The following is a 10172-nucleotide window of genomic DNA, read 5'->3' on the forward strand; positions in this document are numbered from 1 at the left end:
CATGGTGTCAGGTAAAATGTTACATACCCCTCCTTTTTCGGCTAAGATCATATCTAAGGCCATTCTATTCTGGAAGGCCATTTGGGATGTGGCCTGCAACTGTTCGGCCAATCCCTGGAGGGCATCTCTGGTATAATTAACAAAACGCTGTTGATTATAATAAATGTAATTTATCCAATTTAAATTCTTATTGGTGGTAACTATTGCAAAAAGTGATTCAAATCCTGCAGCAACTTCATCTCTTGCTTTAAATTCATTGGGCACCCCCCTAGGCACCCCAATGGCATCAATATAAACATGTGGGTCAAAACTCCCCTTCACTGGGGCTTCGCGCTTAACCTTAGTGTGTCTGGACTCGTGGGTGATGAGGTGTGTATCAGAGATGATGTGTATGGGCATAATGGCCTTAGCCAAAGTACACTCCCCCCACCACTCCTTGTCCATCCTGGATCTTAGCTGTAAATCCCCACACAACCAGTAAATATCCCCCAATGACCTACTGTGAAACTGCAACAAGTTCATGGAGACATTTCTGTAGGTAGCACAATACCCCTTGGAGAAGTTACCCAAAAATTTACCAATTCCATCATAATTAGCATAACAAGTGTAATTACCTTTATACACAGTAATACCATCCGGGGGTTTGACATCCTTGGTTAGGAGAGGATACTCCTTTGTCCATGCTATACATATGGACCTATTGAAATCATAATGATAGGCAAAAAGGCTCAAAACACATTCTTCTATATCTACTGGCAGGATTAAAGGCACAGTACCCAGGTGAGGCCGGGCACCGCCACACACATAGCATGCGGTCTTGTTATGCTTATTAGCATTATATTTCATCCATTCTAACCATAGATTAACATCATTAAAACCTGTTTCAGCGGCCATGGTATCTTCAAAGGTGGGGTTAGCAATGGCCATCATATCTTGAAAAGTCTGGATGTGTGGTTTTAATGGATTAGGGACCATATGAGTGGCCCCTTGCCACTCAGAAGAGTTGCACATATCTTTGAGGTAGAAATGCCCTAACTTATGGTAGGAACCCTTTTTCCAATACATTCCCATCACATATTGGTCGGCATCTGTTGGACTTGGATGCTCAATGTTAAGGATTAATTTCATTGGTGTTCCCCCCCCAGGCTTTCTTAAAGTCATTCTCTGGAGAAGGGATCTACCCTGATCATCTACTTTAGATAAGGCACTTTTTGGCTTGTAACCCCAGGCAGCCCCGGCATTCCATCCCGCCGCCCCCCAATGGTCACAATTGTGCCCCCATTGTTTGTCCACTACACAAACATATGGGTCTTTTGAATGGGGGATATCTCTATAGATATTCTGAATTTGTGATGTAGGGAACGGGCATTCTACGATGTCACAATAGTCAAAGGTATAGGTAGCCACATGGGTACATGATGAATTATACAAGAAGGTGTACCCACTAACATCCTTAGTAATGGCTACCTGTTGGGCCTTAATTAGGCTAATTAAGGAGAAGGTGTACCAGAGGTACATGCTTGTGCGGTATCTGCCTCCTCTGGGGCAGGAGACTTCTTGCAATGGGAAGCGTGGATCCAATGTGGCCTACCGGCCAGTTTGACGGAAGTTGCGGTGATCAGGAGAACTTGGAATGGACCGTCAAATCTTGGTTCCAGGGTATTTTTCCGCACAAACTTCTTGACCAGAACCCAATCTCCGGGAAGCAGGTTGTGGGTACCTGTATCCAAATCGGGATCTGGAATTGAAGAGAAAACTTGGGCATGTATTTTGTTTAAGGCACTTGCAAGTTCAGTTACATAGTCTACTAAAACATCTGATTGGAGCTGTAACTGCTGCGGATAATAACAACCTAGTCTGGGTGCTGTCCCAAATAGAATCTCATATGGGGATAATGAATGCTTCCCTCTAGGTGTGTGCCTAACGCTGAATAAAGCTATTGACAGGCTTTCTGGCCAGGGCATCTTTGTTTCTTGTGACATTTTTAACATTCTGGCTTTTAGAGTGCCATTCATGCGCTCTACTTTACCACTACTTTGTGGGTGGTAAGGGGTGTGGAAGGCTAGGGTCACCCCTAGAGCAGTCCAAATTTCTTTAGTCACTGTTGCTGTAAAGGCTGGGCCTTGATCACTTTCAATGACTTCTGGGAGTCCGAATCTACATACAATATCTGTAAGTAGGCGCTTTGCGGTTGTTTTTGCAGTGATATTGGCCACTGGGTAGGCTTCTGGCCAGCCTGAGAACATGTCCACTATTACTAGTGCATATTCATGAGGCCCACTCTTGGGCATTTGGATGTGGTCGATTTGAATTCTCTGGAAGGGGTACATGGGCTTTGCCAGGTGCTTTGAAGGCACTTTGATTGGTCTTCCTGGATTGCATTTTGCACAAATGACACAGGCCTTACAGAAGCTGTTGATCAATGTTGTGATTCCAGGTGCTTCATAATACTTCTGTATGAGGGCGGCCATCAATTCCTTTGACAGGTGTGCAGGCCCATGTGCCCATTGGACAACTGCTGGATATAAATTTCTTGGAAGGCAGAATTTGAAGTTGTTGTAATATATTCCGTCCTTTAGGATGGCTCCTTTATTCTTCCATTTCTGGATTTCTTCAGGGGTGATTGCAGCTTGCTGTTCTCGCAAAATTCTTAAATCGGTAGGAAGAGTTTGCAGAGCAAAAACAGGAACTTCTTCTTCTTGTCCGGACACTTCTTCATCCACTTCCTGCAAATTTCTGGCTGCTTGCTTAGCAGCCTGATCAGCCAAATGGTTGCCCTTTGCTTCATCTGTATCCAACTTCCCATGTGCCTTGACTTTCAAAACGGCCACTTCTTCAGGGAGTAGGAGGGCATCCATTAGATCCTTGATTGCAGAACTGTGTTTAACTGGTGTACCGGCGGTGGTAAGAAATCCTCTTGTCTTCCAAATAAGGCCGAAGTCATGCGCCACACCCAGAGCATATCTTGAATCTGTATAGATGTTGGCACGTTTTCCTTCGGAAATTTTGCATGCTGAAGTCAGAGCTTGTAATTCAGCTTCTTGCGCAGACATTGCTGGCGGTAAGGATGATGATTTGATAACTTCATCTGTTGTGGTTACGGCATATCCTGTATGGTATCTTCCTTCTTCATCAGCATATCTTGAACCGTCCACAAACAGGGTAAAATCTGGATCTGGTAATGGATTCTCATGCACAGTTGGTAGGTGCACTGTCTCCATTTTCATCTGTTCAAAACAGTCATGAGGTGTTTCAGGGTCATAATCATTCACTATGACCAGATCTTTAAATTCTTTTTCTAGGAAGTGGCGTGGCCATGCTTCCAGAAGGTCAGTTGTTGGGTATTTGGCAATACCATTTTCCTGTAGCTGTTCTTCATCCATGGTGGCCCATAACTTTGCCATGGGCCCAAGATCATTCCATGACCTTGTCTTCAACTTGGTAACAGGAATATGTGGGATAGCAGTATCCCAATGGCGGTAGAGGTAGTTGAGTTGTTGAGGTAGTTGGACCAAGACCATGCTATTGCCTTCAGAGTCACAATAGAAATCTTGAGCAGTGAGCTTTACATCAGTCCAGTGGTAAAGCTCATCTTCATAGCAAGGTTCAGGAGTAATGTTCGGCTTGTACCACATGGTACAGAAGGCGTAATCCGGGCCTTCACAAAGAGGTGTCTCATCTTCATAAAATGTCAAATGTGGATGCATGACTTTCTTGATACATCCACAGAGCAGGTAAATGTAGGTTTCATCCGTGATAAATCCATAATAGATACCCCCCTCAGGGAGTGGAAGAAGAGTGGACGGATTAAGAACTTGACATCTTTGGATGGAAATGTTGTCAGGTAAAAGAAGATGACATTGTAGGCGCAGGTGTCTGGCTGGGGACACGTGCTTGAGCTGGACTTGGTTGATAATGGCAGAGATGTCATGAGGGGCCAAAACAACCAAAGGGTGGCCAAGGACCAGGTCTGAAGTTCTTTCTATGAGTTCCCTTGCAGCAAAAACAGCCCTGAGGCAGGAAGGGGTCCCTCTGGCCACAATGTCCAATTGACATGAGAAATATCCAATAGGCCTCTGGCGGCCTCTTAAGTCATTAGTTTGGGTAAGAACTCCTGTTGCATGGCCTTGTCTTTCAGAGACAAATAACTTGAAAGGTTTGGTATAGTCAGGTAGGCCCAAGGCAGGAGCAGAGGCAATGGCACGTTTTAGAGAATTTAAATTGTCCAGAGCTTCATTGGTCAAACAGAATGGGTCAGACTTAAGTGCATCATAGAGAGGTTGCATAAGCAGAGAGGCTTCTGGGATCCATGCTCTGCAGTAGGAAATGAGGCCTAGGAAGGCATGGAGAGATTTTGAAGTCCTTGGAGGCGGAATATCCAGTACAGCTCTCACCCTGTCCCGAGTAAGATGTCTGGTACCTTGAGATAGGCAATGTCCAAGGAAAATTACTGAAGGTTGGCAGAATTGCAGCTTGATGAGTGAAGCTTTGCATCCTTGTTCTGCCAAATAGCACAGGAGACTAATTGAACACTTTTCAGTAGTGGGTATATCATCTCCACAGAGCAGTAAATCATCCACATACTGTAGCAAAACAACTTCTGTGTGTTCAGCTTGCCATGGGTCGAGGATGGTGCCCATGGCCTTTGCAAATTGACTTGGAGAATTTTGTGCCCCTTGGGGCATGACAGTCCAGGTATACTGTTGCATCTCATGAGTGAAAGCAAACAGGTATTGACAGGATGGGTCCAGTGGGACACTGAAAAAGGCATTGGCCAGGTCAATGACTGTGAAATACTTTGCAGATGGTGGGACTCCAGAGAGCAAAGTATGGGGATTTGGTACAAGAGGGGTGTCCAGGACAGTAGCTTCATTGACAGCACGGAGATCCTGAACCATCCTGTACTTCTCTGGCTCACCTTTTGGAGTTTTCTTTTTCACAGGAAATAATGGAGTGTTGCATTCTGATTTACATTTCACTAGAGCACCCTTCTCCAAGAGTGCTTTGATTTGGACAGAAATGGCTGCAGCCTGTGCTGGTTTTAAAGGATATTGTGGTTTTCTTGGTAACTTAGCTCCTGGAACAAGCTTTACCACCACAGGAGGGACATTTAGGTGGCCTATGTCCTCTGGGCCTGAGGACCATAATTTAGCAGGCACCTGTGTTTTTAGCACATCTGGGAAATTGGACCTCGGTTCTGCTGCCTCCCCACAGGGACCTTCTAATTGCAGCATCAGAGGTAGGGAGCACAAGGCTGAGGTGTCTGATTCAGATAGAGGTGTAGACATTTCTACTTGTCCGTCTGGAGTGAAGGTGATAGATGCCTGCAGGCGTGAGAGAACATCAGCGCCTAACAGGTTAATTGGGCATGTGGAGGATACCACAAAGCGAGCAAGCAGGCTAGAGCCAACTCGTAGTGGAGTTGTTAAAGGGCTGTGTCTTGGCTGGCCATCCACTCCAACACAAGAGACATCAATATTGGACAGGAAAGATGGGTCTGGCAGGTCTTGTTCTCGCAGAACACTACGGGCTGCACCTGTGTCAACAAGAAATGTGGTTGGTTGGCCCTCAATGGGTAAAGTCACTGTAGCAAGTGGCCCCCCCTTATCCCCTGTAGACACTGCCATAACAGGGGTTAATGACACAGGCTTGCCAATTTCCTAATCATCTGGTTCCTCAATTATCGGAACCTCCTTCTCGGCCTTAGGGGCCGGGGCAGGCCTGGGCGGCTTTCTTGGCTCTCTCTTTGGTTCTGGGCAATCACTTTTAAAATGTCCTTTAGCTTTGCAATTAAAACAATGTCCCTCCTCCGGTCTGGTTCCCTTGGGAACAGGTGTGGAGCGGGACACCATGAGAGGAGCCGAGGTGGGTCTTCTTGGGGTCTGGGCAGATTCTAAACCTCTGGCAACTAAAAGCAGAGTATCCAGAGGAACAACCTTATATTCTGGGCGTGCAGCAATGATTCCCTTGCGTATAGAGTCTTTAACTCCTTGGACAAACGCACCTGACAGCATTTGTGAATGAATCTTGTCAGTAAGATCAAACCCCAAATCTGTGAACATTTGATACAGTCTAGCATGAAACCTTTCCACTGATTCTCCTTTATCTTGTATGACATCAGTAAGGCCAGCTGCCTGATCTGCAAGTCCTTAGCCCATTCTCTTAATTGGTTGCAAAAGGTTACCCCGGAGGGGTAATCAACATCACTGGAGAGCAGATCTGTACTGAGGTGGCGGGCCATGCTTGGCCAATATGCATCCCCTGCTTTGATAGCACAAATGCTCAGCAGATCACACCATGCGGCGGAATAAGTCTTTTGAATCTGAACTATCCCTCGGTAAAAAGGCATAGGCTGCTTTTCTGGGTCAGGGAGTGCCTTCATTAAAGCACTAGCTTGAGTGGGGTTAAAGGCAACATATTTAGGAGGGGCCCGTCCTCCCCGACCCTTGTGTCCGAAGGGATCATCGATAGAACGATGAGTTGAAGCTCCCGCAACTTCCAATGAGACCTGGGATACCCTGTCATCCTCTTCCTCATCTATTTCTATGATTTGGGCCCTCCTGCGTGAGGGGCCCGCTTGAGGTGTTAGGACCGGGGGGTGAGAGGGAGTCCCAGATGCAGGGGTGGTTAGCGAGTCATAGCCTAGGTAGTCACCGGGAATTACCGGCATCAGGGCTGAATGACTGGGGGCCGCCATATTGGGGGCGTGAAAGGAAGCTGCATTGGGGTTAAGGGAAGAAGTGGCGGCCATGTTGGATGTGGGCACATCCGGGGCAGACTGTGCCGTACTGGGCATGACCGGAACCTGGGGAGTGGCTTGGGGAAGGGGTTGTGGGTAGCCGGGGTAGGGCAGGGCCATGGGATATGGGAAGGGGTAGGGCCAGGCCGGGGAGGGCAGGAGAGTAGGGTGGGGATTTACAGTTAAGGAGGTGGGGTATTGGACCGGGGTAGGGACGGTTACGGGAGGGGACGGAGAGGGATTGGTAGGAGTGGGTGCAGAAGGAGGAGCCGGAGCAAGGGTGGAGGAGGTAGTTAGCTGGGCGGATAAAGAGGGGAGGGGATTATTAACGGAGAGAGAATGCGGGGAAGAAATGGCAGATGAAATGTTAGGATTAGGTACAGGAGGTAGCGTAGGGATGGATGAGGATGATAGGGATGTTAGAGACGGGGAAGGGGAAGGGGAAAAGAAAGATCCATCAGAATTCAGGACCGGGCAGACAGGGGAGGTGATGGGATGGGCGTCGGGAGGATTGGGAGTGGGGAACATAGTCAGCTCGTTATCACCTATTGCTGACTGAACCTTGGGAATAGACATCCCTTGTGCGCCATTTTGGGGCGCTGGCTGGGGGAATACCCCAGCAACACAATTATTATGATACACAAACAATTTCACACCTTTGTGATTTACTTCTTCCTCAACCCAACCTTCTTGCTGAATAGCCTTCGCTACTCTGTACCATGCTTCAGCAGTCTTTAATAAATCATTATCTGTAAGCTTGCCTTTCTTCTCTGTCAGTAATCTACGCCAACTTTCTGGTTGCAATCTTCCACATGTCGGTACAGCAATTTTACATACTTTTGCAATCTTTTCAACACCTTTAACCATCTCCTCACCCTCTCTGTCTTCAACTAAATCACATGCTAACCAGCCCTTACTGGGCTTACTCAAATCCTGTCCCATAATCCCTTTTCCCCTATACCAGCGTCCTAAATATAGGGAGAGAGAAGGAAAATTGAACGGGAACGTCTACAATGCTCGACTGCCACCTGAGAACCGTGGGTCTTTCTCAAGTGCGTCTTTACAAAACGTAGACTAGTCACTGAATCCGCCTACCCGGGGTGGTAGACACGGATTGGAGCGAGGTGAGAAGTGTGTGACCAATCACTTCTCTATTAAGAGAAATGGGAGTGGATAGTATAATAGTATAGAAAGTGTAGAAAAGATGAAAGGCAAGGAAAATCCTTAGAGACAGACACAGGAGTTCATGAGACTCCTAATTAAACAAACAAGACAACAATACAATTGAAATACAGTGCATGCATCACAGTTCATATGAAATCAACAGTAATTCCTTTCCTTTACTCGTGTGCTTACTCCAAAGTCACCTCCCTCAACCTCGTAGTGTCTCCACTACCTGCGGCCGCGGAAAACAACTGACACCGGTCCGAGTTCCGCCAGCCTCCCTCGTCACAGCAGCCCACTAATAGTGTCTGCGCTACCCTCACCCTCGTAGTGCCCCTATAAAAACCCACTTACAGGTCTCACTACCACGTGGCGATGAAGACAGCAATGCATGCCCGAATTCATCCACCAAATATGCTAAAAATTGGAATGGCTCCAGCTCAGCGCTCAAAGCTGGAGGGTACCACCACTCTGCAAGCAGAGTTACGTGCACAGAGAAGCTAGCTAGGCTATCAAAGTGACACAAGAAGGATCCCCAGGAAACTATGAGTCTACACAATCTCCACAGATCCAACACACCTCTTTTTCCATACAGCCCCAGCCATGAGGCTCCTAAAAGAGTAAAACAGGCAAAGAAGACCCCCAGGAACACATCCACAGGTCAACCCCCCTTTTTCCCTACAACCACAGCACCGTGGTTCCTAAAAGGAGTAAAACAGGCAACAGAAGACCCAGGCAAATCCCCTCAGGTCCACCCCCCTTTATCCCAAAAGGGGTAAAATACAAACAGATAGACAGACAAACTGAAGACCCAGGCAAATCCCCTCAGGTCCATCCCCCTTTATCCCAAAAAGGGGAAAACAAGCAAAACAGAGAACCCCAGGCAAATCCCCTGCAGGTCCACCCCCCTTTATCTCAAAATGGGGAAACAGGCAAACAATTCAAACATACCCAGGCAACAGATAGACTAAAATGCAGGTAAACAAGTGAGTAACGAGGCACCGGGCAAGATATTACCTGTCTTTGATGAACTCCCGGGAAGCAGTCACAGACACGTGGACGGGTCAATCAAAGGGGCCGGAACATACCGGTGGCTCTGCAGAAGTCTCTACCGTGTACCTGGAGGTGATCAATCTCCTTTCCTTCCCCCCGGATTCCTCCGTCCAACTGCGTCTTCCTTAGGACGGCTCACCGGCCGAACATAGCCCGGTGCCCCACGTTGGGCGCCAAGTTGTTATGGTACTTTTTAGCAGTAAACCAAAATGTTTAAATGTCTATCTGTTCCTGTCCAAATTAAGAAAATTGAATTGCGTATATACGCTGAAGTAATTAAGTCTGACACACAGAGTTCAGGTTAAAATAACTTCGAGAAAATTTATTGGCAAGTGATTAAAAAACGGGCGCGCAGGCCCTTTTAAGAGGCATTTTGCGTCATCGTTGATTATTAGAATATCAGCAAATAAACATCATTAATTGGATTAATTGTTAAGTGTCGGGATTAGTGTCCACCTATCAATATTATTAATTGGCTTAAAAACTAAGTGGTTAGTCCCGTGCCCACCCACCAAGAGGTGGGATTGTTCTGGACACGGGTGGGGACAAGGGGGTCTTGTGCGTCATTTTACACGGTCGGTGATCTCAGGCCTCGTGGCCAGGTGCAAGGTCTCTTATGAATAGAACATTTCATTACTACTGTGTTCTCATGGCCTTCAAATTATACTATGTTGCAAGTTAGGGGAAAGTCAGCAGTTCCTGAGTTAATCATGTCTTTAGAAAATACAGTCTTTGACTATTGTATTAGATGTGCTGGGAAATTCTGTCATGTAATGTCGTTTTTAAAATGAACAAGTTAGGTTATGAGGACAAAATGGAGGAATGAAGAAGTCAGGTTAGGAGGACAAAATGGAGGATTCACAGTATGGAGTTAAAATGGGGTTAGTGCAATAATTCAGTACAAGTGTAATAAGGATTTTTAATAATTCCACATCACTCCTTACTACCTTTCTTGTAAATGGGCACAACATTTGCTAACTTCCAATCATCTGGGACTACTCCTGTTAACAATGATTGGTTACATAAATCTGTTAATGGTTTTGCTAGTACACCACTAAGCTCTTTTAATAACTTTGGGTGTATTCCATCAGGTCCCATTGACAGTTTCTCTGAAAAGGTAAAGGTAAGTAACAGCTTGCGCCCCCCTCCTGCACAGCTCATCCACTGGACCACCAGGGAATAATATAGCCCCCTCCCTGGCCATGTATCAAGCAGG

The sequence above is a fragment of the Pelobates fuscus genome, chromosome 1 (genome assembly GCF_036172605.1).
Source record: "Pelobates fuscus isolate aPelFus1 chromosome 1, aPelFus1.pri, whole genome shotgun sequence".
Classification (NCBI taxonomy): Eukaryota; Metazoa; Chordata; class Amphibia; order Anura; family Pelobatidae; genus Pelobates; species Pelobates fuscus.